The following is a 15,680-nucleotide window of genomic DNA, read 5'->3' on the forward strand; positions in this document are numbered from 1 at the left end:
TTTAAAAAGAATATTGGGTAAATTTCAAATTATATAGAGCATGCGTGACCATCTCTGGGAAAAGGTAACTAAAATAGCGGATCCAAAATGTTGAGCATGGCCAAATTTTTCATGTTATGGGTCTATTAGTAGGGTTACCATATGGCTCCAGGAAAAGGAGGACGGAGTGAGACATCCGGGCTTTATTTCTATTGAAACCAATGGAAGTAAAACCCAGATGTCTCAATCTGTCCTCCTTTTTCTTGAGCCATAGGGTAACCCTATCTATTCGCAGCCTGCCAAGGTTACATGTTTGAATGTCTGTAACTTTATTTTATTTTTTCACATAAAAGAATGGAGTTTGGACTATTGTACTACAAATTGCTGTTTCTGGAGACTTTAGTCATCTTTTCCCAGAGATTGTTATACATCAATGCGATAATACTATAGAATCATACATTAAAACATTTTTGGAAAAGCCAGATTTTTAGCCAACATCTGAAAACATAGTGCAACCAGAGACTCATGAAATCACCAGACAACAAAGGTAGGAAAAATGATTTTTATTTTCAGTTTAGTGATCAAAATGTGTCAATTTTGAGAATTTATATCTGCTGTCTATATTTTGCACTAGATTTGTCTATTTTTCTATAATTGTTACTGAGGTGATATTATGTATTTTAAAGTCATCTGCCTTGACCTCTTTGAGGAAAAAAATGAATATAAATGATAATTAACATTTTCTCTGCGTACAGTGTGCTTTGTGGGGGGTTTTTGTGAAATATTTTTATTGAAAATTTTTTCATAGTATAAACCTACACGCCAAACAGAGCAACAGTATAAAGTCAACAGCAGACAATGCAAGGACCTCCGTGTTGATTCTTCATGGAGGCCTAAAAGACCCAACCCCCTTCCTGCCCAGAAGACCCACCCAACCCATACCCCCCATCTTCCCCCCATACTCCAGTGTCAAAAGTTCAGGAGAGAACTTCTGGCTCTATGGGACAGACCGTGTTTTTTAATTTTGTGTATTAATTGTGTATTATGTATTAATAAGATTACAGTATATTGTGTGTATATGAAAAATAAATGGAAGAAATTGCATTACAAATAGTACTATTATTATGGGGGTGGGGTCTGGGGCGGAGCTTGAGTGGGGGTACTCGGTTGATATTGGTTGGATTTAGGAGGTACTTGGCTTGAAGAAGTTGAGAAACACTGATCTAAAAAACAATCTTTGCTTCAGATGACCGGCTAGCCCTGTTGTCTAAGCTGGTCCTGCCATTATCTTGAGTTTTGCAGAACCACAAACACATGCTGTACATTCAGTGAGGTAAAATCAGGTTTGCTCCTTCCTGTGCACAAAGATCTTATCAGGTTTTTGAAGCTTCAGTAAACACCTTGGAGAGTAGCTCTGTTTCTCAGGGTGAATATGAAAAGTTTTGGAGAAATGCTACCAATGATTTTATGGATGCAGAAGGTGCAGCTGAACTCAGCTTCCTTTACCAACAAAACGTATGTCCTTGGCAGAGCGCCACAGACATTTCTGTTTCTCTCATTTCAGTTTCCATGGCAGCATTACATGCATGATCAGTGTGCTTTAAGTCTCCCTCTTGGCAAAAACTCTCTTTAGGCCTACAAGAGTGGGGTTCTGCCAGAACTTTGTGGCACCACGCAATGTATTAAGATGTGGAAAACCAAACCCCATCCTGCAGGGTTGCTAGTCTTGAAACTAGAGAATGACATGGGGACAAAGTTTTCCCCGTCCCCGTGGGAACTCATTTTCCCATCCCAGAGAGTTCTTTTCCTGCCCCTGCCCCGTTCCTGCAAGCTCCGTCCTCATCTGCACAAGCCTCAAACACTTTAAAATCATAAGTAGCAACATTCTAGAGCTCAGATTGTGAGGTCATAATGCCTCATTCCACCAATGCCTAAGCTCCGTCCTCATCTGCACAAGCCTCAAACACTTTAAAATCCTAAGTAGCAACATTCTAGAGCTCAGACTGTGATGTCATAATGCCTCATTCCACCAATGCCTAAGCTCCGTCCTCATCTGCACAAGCCTCAAACACTTTAAAATCATAAATGTTCAAGGCTTATGTGGTTAAGGCAGAGCTTACAGGAATGGGACAGGGACAAAACTCGCGGGGATGAGGCGGAGAAATTGAGTTCCTGCAGGGACGGGGAAAAATTTGTATCTGTATCATTCTCTACTTGAAACCACCTGGCTACTCTACTATAAAATGTATATACAGTGCAATACAAGAGTGGTTTGAAAAGTCTGGTAAAAAAAAAAAAAAATCAACCTCCCTCCCCCTCCTCTTTTATGAAGCTGCATTAGGCTTTTAAATCACTGGCCATGGCGATAAAAGCTCCGACACTCATAGAATTCCTATGAACATCGGAGCTAATGTCACCATGGCCGGCAATAAAAAAGCCTAATGTGGCTTCATAAAAGTTAAATATATATACAGAAAAAAAATCCAGTTATATTTCTCAACATAGTGCTGCTTTTACGAAGGTGCGCTAGTGGTTTTAGCACACGTACCGGATTAGTGCACGCTAGCCGAAAATCTACCGCCTGCTCAAAAAGAGGCGGTAGCAGCTAGCGCGCATGGCGATTTAGCGCGTTAAGGCCCTAGCGTGCCTTTGTAAAAGGAGCCCATAGTCTCCATCAAGGGCTATACACATAGTCCAGTGAGTTTACAGTTTTCCATACTGTCAGGAAAATATGGTTTTTTTTTATCAAATTTAAAAAAATATTTGTTTAACTTGATTTTTTATTAACTTTTCAAACCGCACTCATTTACTGACAACCTGCCAGGGCTTGATGTACTTAATATGAAGGTCTTTTCCACAGAAGAGATAATAATAATAATAATAATAATTTATTTCTTATATACCGCTATACCGTGATATATATAGTCGATGGGATCAATAACCATGACCATATCATAGGAGCACACCCAGGAGTAGCCTAATGGTTAATGTGGTGGGATGAGGACCTGGGTTTGATTCCCTTTGTGGCTTCTTATGACCCTGGGAAATTCATTTAACCCTGCATTGCCACATAACTTAACCCCTCCCCCTCTGCTTTTACAAAACCATAACGTGGTTTTTAGCACTGGCCGCGGTGGTAACAGCTCCCATGCTCAAAGGAATTTTATGAGTGTCAGTGCTAATACCACCACAGCTGGCACTAAGAACCGTGCAATGGTTTTGTAGAAGGGAGGGGGGGGGGGTTAGACTGTAAGCCTACTAGGGACAAAAATGTACCTGCATATAGTATATGTAAACCGCTTTGATTTTACCCAGAGAAAGGCAGTATGTCAAATCCAGCATCTGGAAGTTTCACCCCCCACAGAAAGGCAGTACAGTAAAACCTTGGTTTGCAAGCAAAATTTGTTCCGGAAGCATGCTTATAATCCAAAGCACTCATATATCAGAGCGAATTTCCCCATAGGAAATAATGAAAACTCAGACGATTTGTTCCACAACCCAAAAACTTTAATACAAAATATTATACGTACTTGTATTGCAAAACCTCGCTCATTTAGAACAGTCACTACACTCCTGTAGCATCAGAGAGAGAAGAACCTTCGGCTGTTATGATGATGTGATGTGTGTATACTGTATGTACTTGTATTGCAAGACATTGCTTGTATATCAAGTTAAAATGTAATAAAATATTTTGCTTGTACACTTGCAATCCAAGGTTTTACTGCATATCAAGTCCAGCATCTGGAAGTTTCATCCCACACATTTTTCTCCCAGGAGCAAAATTTGTGAGGGGCGAAATGTATCAGGGGGCAAAATATGTGTGTAAGGAGGACAAAATTTCCTATAAACTTAGTCTTGTGAGACCACAGGAACTCACAGGTACTTTTGTTCGTAGCTCTGCAGGGGGCAGGAGCATAGGAAGATCGCTCTTGCCCTGCTTCACTGCTAGATCACCAGGCTTTAAAAAATAGGTACATAAGAACATAAGAAGTTGCCTCCACTGGGTCAGACCGGAGGTCCATCTCACCCAGCGGCCCACTCCCGCGGCGGCCCACCAGGTCCTTGACCTGTGAAGTGAATTTTTGACCTTTATAATCTACCTCTATTTCTATAACCTACCTCTGTTGCTCTCTGTACCCCTCAATCCCTTTATCCTTTAGGTACCTATCCAAACCTTCCTTAAACCCCTTTACTGTGCTCTCGCCTACTACAACCTCCGGAAGAGCATTCCATGCGTCCACCACCCTCTGGGTAAAAAAGAACTTCCTAGCATTGGTTCTGAGAGGTCCAGGAGGCAGGGTAGGTCAGAAAGATAAAGCCCGCAAATAATTGAAGTTGTGAGTGCCAAACCTGCAAATATGGCGGGGGACCTGTAGTTTAGTTTAATTTATTAGATTTTTTTATATACTGCTTTTCTGTAGTATACCCAAAGAGATTTACACAGTATTTACAGGTTATCACATAGATTATAGGTTCCCTTAGGCCCAGAATTCTAAGACTGTCCTAAGCTGTCTTATTCATCATATGGAGAGGAAGGCTAAAATACAAGGGGCCAATGTTGAACTTGCTCAATGGCCAGCTTAGGCATCAGCATTTAACTTTAACCCTATATCCACTACTGCTATTCCACTAAGTAGTAGTGCGGAATCAGTTGCTACAGTCATTGAGCCATTTAGTTTAGGCTTCACCTAAGTCTTTAACTTAATCTGAAACACTATCTGATAATTTTTTTCACCTTGCCTTTCCCCTAACTCCATCCCTTTTTATAACAGGTGGTATTGGGATGTTTAACTTTTTATAACTTTTCAGAGTATAAAGAAAGGCAGGGCAAGTGCCAGGGTAATGGGAACCCTAAGTAAATCTTTAGCCTTACACCCCCCCCCCCCCCCCTCACTGAACTTTCAGGTCTCTAGCCTATTGTCTTACTCTCTCTCTCTCCAAAATTTAATAATTAACCCTTACATTCATAATCACCATACAACAAGTATAACAGGAGGCATCCTACTTTTAAATATTAAACTTTTTTACAGGTAAAAATATGTAAAGATATGGCTGTCAAGATAATTGATTTGCTTTGACAGTACAGCTATTTTTTGATGCCCCTCTAGAAGCTGCAGCCCTAAGCAACCACCTAGTGGTTAGGCTAGCCCTGCTGTTAGGTTGCCTCTTTCACTGCAGGTCAATATGTAGTCCACAAACATTTACACTAAATCATTATTACTGATGAAGATAAAATTGCTTTTATTTCTACAGCATTGACTGCACAGTTTTCACAGTGTGAGGTAGAGGTCTGCATGGGAATGGGGATTGTGGGAATCCCGTGGGTCCCACGGGACTCCCGCAGGGATCCACCCCGGCTCAAGAGACTCCTGTGGGAATCCCACCCAGGCTCATGGGACTTCCACGGGAAACCCTCCCCTCCCCCCCGGCTCACGGGACTCCCGCGGGGATGGAACCGGGATTCCGATGGCCTGGAAAGAGAATTAGTAAGCAGATAGACAAAGCAGAAACTGGGACCAAGATGATGGAAAATCAAAATGTCCCACCAGCTACAGCAAGGGAATGTTCATTTTGAAGGGAGCTAAGCTCAAAGTGGGAGGCCCAGCCCCCCTCTCATGGTTATGCCACCAATTGTATTTAGTACAAAATGAAATACTTGCTGAGTTTGTTTTGGGGTTTCCAGTTCAGTTTTGGCACATTTTTCTTATGCAACCATTGTCCTAAAAAGTGCCTCTCTCAATTCTGCTTTAAATGATTTTGATGCTGTATTATTTGATTCTTTACTCATTGCTACATTAAAAATCATTTGTGGATCTTGGAAGGACCTCTCACAAGTTACCTATGCCAGATGGTGGAACCAGATTTGTTTGCTCTATAGATATGAGCTTTATATTGCCAAAAAATCAACTCTTTTATTTCTTTTAACCCTGCAGTCACATGACATAATGTCTATTCTAATTCTTTCCGGTGATGTATGCATCTCTTATTTCTGTTCACTGTTATTTGTTTATATTGTATTTTATTGTTGGTTTAAATAGACTAAGGGGTTCATAATAAAAAAAAAGTCTAAAAAGTGGCCTAAATGGCTACTTGGACGATCAAAAAGCCTGATCGTCCAAGTACCCATAATCAAAGCTGGTTTTAGACATATCTAAAACCAGCTTAGGCCTTTCCCCTGCCACTAAACGCACAGAGAGAAAAGAGGTGTTTTTAGAGGAGGGGAAAGGGCGGGCGGTGGGCGGAAGGTGGACCGACCTACACCTAGGCATGCAGCAGGTATAACCAAAACCTTAGGCAGGTTGCCCTATCTCTCCTGCTGCGGGTAGCAGCAGTTCGGGTAGAGGAGTGATGGCATCGCGGTAGGGGAGATGAGGCATCTCTCCTGCCGCGATACATCACCCCCACACACACAACATCGGGGCAAGAGGGAGCCCAAGTCCTCTTGCCCAGGCACCCGCGGCACCCCCTGATTACGATCAGGCCAGGAGGGAGCCCAAGCCCTCCTGGCCTCTCGCCACCCACCCCCCTACACGATCGGGCAGGAGGGAGCCCAACCCCTCCTGCCCAGGCGGACCCCTACCCCCACCCCCCACTACAATACAGGCAGGAGGGATCCCAGGCCCTCCTGCCCTTGACACAACCCCCCCAACGATCACTCCCCGAACCCCCGATCGGCCTCCCCTGCCGACCTGCAACCCCCCGCCGACCCCATGACACCCCCCCACCCCCAATCTCACCCCCCATACCTGTAAAATGTTGGCCGGACGGACGGGTGCCAAACCCGCCCATCCGGCAGGCCAGCTGGCTGCAGAATGGGGCTGGATTGGCCCAGGCGTCTGAAACCCCACCCACAGGAGGGGCCTAAGACTCCCAGGCCTATTCTGGTTGGACGTTTGGGGCTTAGGCATTTTTTGGTTCATTATGGGGTATAAGTGTAGACGTCGTGGGGGTATAAGTGTAGACGTAGTGGTGGTCTGGGCGTTTAAACAGTTGAATGTAGAGGCAGGCCATTATCAATAAAAACTTCCATTTGGACGTTTTTTTTTTTGATTATGGACATTTTCCCTGCTTCTACTTTCAACGTTTAAGGCCTTAGGCCAAAAGGGGACTTAGACGTTTTTATGGATTAGGCCCCTCCACGACTTTAAAAAAAGATCAAAACTGTCAGAAGTAATTGCTGCTTTTTATGGGGACAGGTAACTTTTAGGGGAGACGGGCGGGGACAGAAAAGATTCCTCGAGGGGATGGAGAAAATTCTGGTGAGGACGGGTGGGGACAGAGGTGCTACTAGTAGGGATGGGTGTGATTTCTGTCCCCGCGCAACTGTCCAGTGTGAGGATTCAAACACAATAAAATATATCTAGGGCAAGAGAACGTTCGGTGTATACAATCCAGATATGTGCATTGTAATAGAAAGAACCCTGCTCCAAGAGCTTACCGTATACTAATAGCTCAGGATGCTTCTGTTTAGCTGGAGTAAGCCAAAGGTAGGGAAGTGAGGCACCCTCCCTGTCCCTCCTCCAATCCTCCGTCTCTGCTTTACATGAAAGGGCACGGAATGTGTGGGAAAAGCCTCCGGGCACTCCTCATCAACCTGTGTCGCAATGGGAGCCCAGAGAAGAGCTTGCCTCTGCTTGCAGTGTGCAGGCGCTGGGTCTCCGAAGTGGGGGCACGCTGCCTGGCTCTGTGACTGCATGCTGGAACGGGTCGGCACACCTGCACAGGGTGCCAAGCAAGAGCGTGAGAAAATCCAACAGAGAACAACACTGCAGGCAGGTAGAAAACTGGTTTACATTTTATGGTGAGAGGATTTTTTTCTACAGCTTTTTTTTTTTTTTTTTTTTGCAAAGGATAGTCTCTCAGCGGTCTAGAACTGCCTCTGCAAGCCTTCAGAGGCATGACTGTGTGTCATGTGCTTAAACTCAGAGGTGATTTGTAAGGGAGAGAATGACACAGGGACAAATTTGTCCCCGCAGGAACTCAATTTCCCCATCCCGTCCCCGTGACTTTTGTCGCTGTCTATGCCCCATTCCTGTAAGCTCTGTCTTAACCGCACAAGCCTCGAACACTTATGATATTAAAGTGTTTGAGGCTTGTGCAGATGAGGACGGAGCTTAGGCATTGGTGGAATGAGGCATTATGACCTCACAATCTGAGCTCTAGAATGTTGCTACTTAGGATTTTAAAGTGTCTGAGGCTTGTGCAGATGAGGACAGAGCTTAGGCATTGGTGGAATGAGGCATTATGACATCACAATCTGAGCTCTAGAATGTTGCTACTTATGATTTTAAAGTGTTTGAGGCTTGTGCAGATGAGGACGGAGCTTGCAGGAATGGGGCAGGGACAGGAAAAAAAACCTCACGGGGACAGGATATGAAAATGAGTTCCCGTGGGGACGGGGAAAATTGTGTCCCCGTGTTATTCTCTATTGTAAGGTACAGGAGAGGGAAGCGACGGCTGCTGGAAGGAGTGGGGAAAGTTTGTGCCCCAAGCAAGTCTTATTTCTGCCCCTCCTTCTTCTCTCCACCTTCATAACAGCATCCCCCATAAATATGACAGATGCCCTTTCAATCTGTTAGTGCTCTTTAAAAATGTAGTGCACACTGAGGTGCTCATTTTCCAGCATAAAAAACCCCATCAAAAAAGTGGCATTAAGGGGCAGATAGGTGTTTCTCTCCCAAGCCCTTCCAATTCGCTATTTTCAAAACCTATATTCTAGACGGATATCTGAGCTGCTCATCTGCAGTCCGTCTAAATCTCACAGGTGCGTGTTAGAGGCATGATGTGGGTGGGACTAGGGTGAACTTATGATTTAGACATTTTTCTGCAATAATGGAACATTTTAGAAAATGTCTCGGACACAGCTTGGATGTTTGGGGCTAGACCTGTTTTAATAACAATAAGTCCCAAAAAGGCACCCCTTACTGACCAGATGGCCATTGGAGGGATGAAGGCATTAACCCCCCCCCCCCCCACACACACACACACACTCCCACAGTGGTTGCTGACCCCCCCCACCCCTCTAAGATGTGAATGAAATAGTACATACCAACCTGTATGACAGCTTCAAATGTTATGGCCAGTCCAAGTAGAGCAGCACGGTGTCAGGTCAAAAGCGCGCCGGGAAAAAGGCGTGAGCAGACAACTGAGCGCAGCGCGGAGGCGCGCGCAGAAGAAAAAGACTGTTTTTAGGGGCTACGATGGGGTGTGTGTGTGGGGAACCCCCCCCCACACTTTACTTTATACAGATCGCGCCGCGTTGTGGGGGGCTTGGGGGGTTGTAACCCCCCACATTTTACTGAAAACTTAACTTTTTCCCTGTTTTTAGGGAAAAAGTTACGTTTTCACTAAAATGTGGGGGGTTACAATCCCCCAAACCCCCCACAACACCGCTGCGATCTGTATTAAGTAAAGTGGGGGGGCTCCCCAACAAAACCCCCCGTCGCAGCCCCTAAAAACAGTCTTTTTCTTCGGCGCACGCCTCCGTCTTGCGCTCAGTTGTCGGCGCGCGCCTTTGTCTTCCGCGTTACTGTCTATGAACCGAGCAGCACGCAGGTTCCTGGAGTAGCCTAGTGGTCAGTGAAGTGGACTGCAGAGAATGGGACCCAGGCCCAAATCCTACTCTAACTAATACATATATAGTAGAAAGTGTGAGCTCTCTCCAAAACCTACTATATCACCATATAGGTGATACCTGTAGGCATAAGGGCTATTGGTGTAGGTCCTGTATGTTATGGGTGGTTTTTGGAGGGGGTTATGGTGAGATGTATAGCTGGGCCTTTTTAAAGTGAAGTTTACTGAAGTGGCCCCTAGGGTGTCCACTGATCTGCTGGGATCTCTGCTGACCCTTCGTACATTCCAGTGGCTAGTTTTGTGTGTTTTTCTTATGGACATTTTTGGGGGAAATGGTTCAAAAAGATAGGTGCACTGAGGACAAGCACATCTGAGAAATGGCTATTTTTGAAACAAAAAGATAAGACGTTTTTCCTGTTTCAAAAATGGTCATGTTCGCTACTGGATTTATGGACATGTTCCGTACAACATCCAAACTCGGATTTGGATGTCATATCGAAAACTCCCCTCCACATCAATTTAATGTCCATTAAATTAAGAATGAATGTGCCAATCCTTGTAAAAACGTTGTAGTGTATATTTTGAAATTTTATAATAATAATAATTTTTTATTTTTTTTGTATACCACCATACCCAGGGAGTTCTAGGCAGTTCACAACAAATAGATGAATTACATACAGTGCGATTGAAAAAAGAAGAACATAGCAAGGCAATCGAAAGGTCAAAACTAGTTTACATTGACAATTTAGGTGAGGGAAGGGCTAATACAGAGCATATACAGTATGTACTGTAAGAGAATACAATTGGATTTATGAGAAGGGGGAACAAAGCATATTAGATGAGAGGGGGGAGCAACAATCTTGGAAGGGTGGGGAAAAAGTAAAGGAAGAGGTGGGAAGCGTTGAGGAGGGGGAGGGGAGGGTTAAGGATTTGATATAAAACAATGTGTGAAACAAGTTTTAAAAATGAAGGAACCAAAACAAACTGAACATTTTTGCCCTGTGTATCCCTAATGGTTCATCTACTTAATGGCTAGCAGCATGATCTCCTCCAAACATCACAACTGGGGTCTCTTGAATGGGCAGTAGTCGGATGAGCTACGCCCACTGCCCTGAGTGACAGTCTGCTCCTCCTTTGGCAGCTGGCAGGATAAACTCTGCAAGCCATCACAGCACAGACTCGGCATATGACATCTTCTTCCACTTTTGGCAGCTGGTGGAAATAGCTCCACTATTTGTAACCTAGGCCGAAGTATGGTCCCTGCCTCCCCCCTATCATTCGGAGTGAGCAAACACAAACCATTTTGGCATGCAAGGTGACAGCTTTATTGGAATACATCTGTCTTCAGCCAGTCGTCATTAGCAGCGTATTCAGCTTCTTGCCCTCGACAAAATTCAGCAGCTAGGCTTTTATTCAAGGCTAAAGTATACAATCATGTCACTCCTCTGTTGTTAAGTTTACATTGGTTGCCTATACATTATCAGATCTAAATTTAAAAATTTTTGTCTCACTTTTAAAGCTTTACATTATTTTTTTAAATTTTTTCTTCTTAGCTATTTCTGGGCAAGAATCCAAAGCTTTACCCGGTACTATGCTTGGGTTCCAACTGCCAAAATCTCTGTTAAGACTTACTCCAGCCCATCTATATCATCCCAGCCATTGAAGCCCTCCCCTGCCCATCCTCCACCAAACGGCCATACACAGACACAGGCCGTGCAAGTCTGCCCAGTACTGGCCTTAGTTCAATATTTAATATTATTTTCTGATTCTAAATCTTCTGTGTTCATCCCACGCTTCTTTGAACTCAGTCACAGTTTTACTCTCCACCACCTCTCTTGGGAGCGCATTCCAGGATTCCACTACCCTCTCCGTAAAGTAGAATTTCCTAACATTGCCCCTGAATCTACCACCCCTCAACCTCAAATTATGTCCTCTGGTTTTACCATTTTCCTTTCTCTGGAAAAGATTTTGTTCTACGTTAATACCCTTCAAGTATTTGAACGTCTGAATCATATCTCCCCTGTCTCTCCTTTCCTCTAGGGCACAGTTCTTCAACCGCCGGTCCGCGGACCGGTAACGGTCCGCAGGAAATTTTTGCCGGTCCGCGCAGGACCGGCAAGATTGACTCATTTGAACTTCCTGCCGGTCCGCGCAGGACCGGCAAGATCAGCATCGGAAGCGTGCGCTGGGCCGGAGAGATCTTAGGGAGCCTCCGACAGTGACTTTCTCCCCTCTCTGCAGCTCTCCTTTACTTCCCAGCGCAGCGATTCACGAAGGCAGCCTCGTGGCTTTTGCTGAGTCGCGGCTGCCTCTGATGATGCAACTTCCTCTTTCCTCAGAGGCGGCGCGACCCAACAAAGGACCCGAGGCTGCCTTCGTGAATCGCTGCGCTGGGAAGTAAGAAGAGCTGCTGGGAGGGGAGAAAACCACTATCAGTCTGGGAAGCTGCTGGGCAGGGGAAAAAAGGGACAGCTGCTACTGGAGAGGGAGAAGGAGAAGGAGAGATGCATCTGGGAGGGGAGGAGGGAAAGGAATCTGGGAAGCTGCTGGGCAAGATAAAAAAAAGGGACAGCTGCTACTGGACAGGGAGAAGAAGAAGGAGAGATGCTTCTGGGAGGGGAGGAGGGAAAGGAATCTGGGAAGCTGCTGGGCAAGGAAAAAAAGGGACAGCTGCTACTGGATAGGGAGAAGAAGGAGAGATGCTTCTGGGAGGGGAGGAGGGAAAGGAATCTGGGAAGCTGCTGGGCTAGGAAAAAAAGGGACAGCTGCTACTGGAGAGGGAGAAGGAGACGGAGAGATGCTTCTGGGAGGGGAGGAGGGAAAGGAATCTGGGAAGCTGCTGGGCAAGATAAAAAAAGGGACAGCTGCTACTGGAGAGGGAGAAGAAGGAGAGATGCTTCTGGGAGGGGAGGAGGGAAAGGAATCTGGGAAGCTGCTGGGCAAGGAAAAAAAAGGGACAGCTGCTACTGGAGAGGGAGACGGAGAGATGCTGCTGGGAGGGGAGGAAGGGAAGAGAGTTACTGCTGGACAGGAGGAGGAGGGAAGGGAGAATAAAAAAAGGAAGGAAACAGCTGGCAGAGAGATTAGAGGAGGGGAAGGGGAGACACAGGCATGAGAAAGTAGAGAGATTGATGATAGGAAGGGGTCAGCAGAAAAATAAGCAGAGGGACAACGATGATAGATCTGGTGTAGGAGAGATAAAAATGAAGAGAGCAGTGAAGCTGGAATGAATCATGTAAATAGGAGAGAGGGGCACAAGCTGGATGGAAAGGAGAGAGGGACATAGAAAGAAGACAGATACCATATGGAAGGGGGAGAGGACAGATAGTGGATGGAAGGGGCAGATGCTGGATTGAAGAGACAGAGAGGGCATACGCTGGAAGGAAGAGAGTGAAAAAAAGATTGAAAGCAGAAACCAGAGACGACAAAAGGTAGAAAAAAATAATTTTATTTCTATTTTGTGATTAGAATATATCAGATTTGAAATATATATCCTGCTAGAGCTGGTGTTAGACATAACTGGGGACTGCAAAACCCAGGCAGTGCTTCTTTAGCTTTCAGCTGGCTTAGGGCGCTCTCTGACCAGGGGGCAGTTGCCCTAGTTGCACTCCCCTAAAACTATTCCTGTCATGTGTTACTTCAGTATTCTGTTAGCATGATATTTCTGTGTAGCATTCTGTAATAATTTGGCTTGTTCAGTTTTCTTGATAGTAGAGGGGATATATGTGAAGGGGAGGGGAGACAGGGGTTTTGTTGATCCTTGCTCTGAATTATTTGTATTTATAAAATGACAATTCTACAGAATATTGTTTCTTTTTATACTTTAATAAAATACATTCAATATAAAATCATAACTGAGGCTTGTGTGGATGGGATCAGATGATTTGTGGGGACCGAGCTCGCGGAGATGGGGCGGAAACGGGATTTTTAAATTTTAGTCCTAGTAGTTTGCCGGTCCACAAAATAATTATTTTTTTTCTGCCGGTCCACGGGTGTAAAAAGGTTGAAGAACACTGCTCTAGGGTATACATATTCAGGGCTTCCAGTCTCTCCTCATACGTCTTCTGGCGCAAGCCTCCTATCATTTTTGTCGCCCTCCTCTGGACCGCCTCAAGTCTTCTTACGTCTTTCGCCAGATACGGTCTCCAAAACTGAACACAATACTCCAAGTGGGGCCTCACCAATGACCTGTACAGGGGCATCAACACCTTCTTCCTTCTACTGACTACGCCTCTCTTTATACAGCCCAGCATCCTTCTGGCAGCAGCCACTGCCTTGTCACACTGTTTTTTCACCTTTAGATCTTCGGACACTATAACCCCAAGGTCCCTCTCCCCGTCCGTGCATATCAGCTTCTCTCCTCCATTATATTTGGCTGCTTTTAACTCCAACATGTACTTTACGGTTGGTTTGATTTATTTATTTATATCTCGCCCTTATCCAGGACGGGTTACAAACTACATACAAAAATACAACGTTACATCTAAAATACAAAAGAAACAAAATACCAGACAATAAATCATCGGTGACCAGCACCTTCCTGTCAGCAATCTCTATTCTTCCTTGTTCATTGAATCTCATACCCTGTATTTCATCAGGCAAAAGAGGTGCCATTTAAGCAATCTCTTAAAATTTTGTCTATTTTGTTGTTGACGAATAGATCCAGAGAAGATATTCCATTCTCTAGGCCCAATACAGTGGAAAGTACTATTCCTGGATGATGTAAGCCTCAGCTTTCAGAGGTTGGCTTTCAGATACTGTAACTTCCTTCATCAAAACTAGTTCATTATGAATCAACTTGTAATTCTGCCTTTTTTCATTTTATCTCCATCACTACAGAATGACCTCCCACAAGTTATTCAAAATGAACTTTCATTTCCAAAATTTAAGTCTATGTTGAAAACTCATTTTTTTAAAAAAATTGGCATTTAATTTGACATAATTTTTAGATTGTTAGTGGACATGCATTCAGAAGACCACATCAAAAAGAGGAGGGTTCCCCTTTTTCTTCTTTTAATATTTAGTTTAGGTCTTTCCTATTGATAATGATGTTCTTTTCTTATTTTAACTGATTTGATTGTTTTGTAAGCCTCATTGATCTGTTGTAAATTGCAGGATATCAAATTTTAATAAACATAAACATGCCAGCCAGGCTGAGACTCACACAGTCATCCAGAGCCAGCCTGAACCCTAACCTTTGCACCTCCGCCTAACCCCCAGGGGTGGTGCTGACTTCCATTCCTGGGTGGTACTGTGACCTCTGCTATACCATTCCTTTTGATGGCTGTTATTAGTTCAGGAACCCAACTCTCCTGAGTTGTACCCAGTCCTTCCACATTCATTCCCTAGATGGTGGGAGCAGGAACAGAAAGGAGGCCATGCTTCTCCCCCCAACAATCTCAAGAGCTCATTGCCTTTTATGCGTAGCCAACCTCCAAGTTGGTCTGGTTCTATTCCATGGCTTCCCTCCTGCTTAGTGGCCTAGTAGCCAATGGCCACTGTTCCATCCCTGCAGAGAATAAAAGGGTGTAGTTTTCACCCCTTCCCCCTTGGAGGGGGGCAACAACACCTGGTTACTGTTGTCTTCCTGAGCACTTAAACCTTAAGAACATTTCATCCCTGCATCCTTGAGCTTTTTTTGAAACTCATGGACCAGGCGCTGGCACATTCCGACTACTGATTATGTGATATTAGCAGGCAGGAGCTTAGAAAATTCTCACAATACCTTTTATATATACCTTCCTCCTTCTTCAATGTGCCTTGGCACTAAAATGGTTCAGTATTACCACATTAAGGGGTCCTTTTACTAAGGCGTGCTAGCCGTTTTAGCGCACGCTAAACGCTACTGCGTCCATTATAATCTTAGTAAATGGACCCCTAAGTGAAGCTGCTTTACTTTGGAAAGGATATCTTATTGCACAGAAAAGTATATTGACACTATAGCGATCTCTCGAACTCCCAACTTTCACCCAATGGAAGCACAGGAAGAACTAGTCTTGGGATGTATACACGCTACTTGTAAAGCACCCAAATCTGTTTTGTTTGGCTGTCATAATTAGATTGTAAGCTCTTTCGAGCAAGAGCTGTCTTTTGCATGTTTAAAGTAGTAGCAGTGGTAGAAGAAGAAA

Source organism: Geotrypetes seraphini, chromosome 10, assembly GCF_902459505.1.
Source record: "Geotrypetes seraphini chromosome 10, aGeoSer1.1, whole genome shotgun sequence".
Classification (NCBI taxonomy): domain Eukaryota; kingdom Metazoa; phylum Chordata; class Amphibia; order Gymnophiona; family Dermophiidae; genus Geotrypetes; species Geotrypetes seraphini.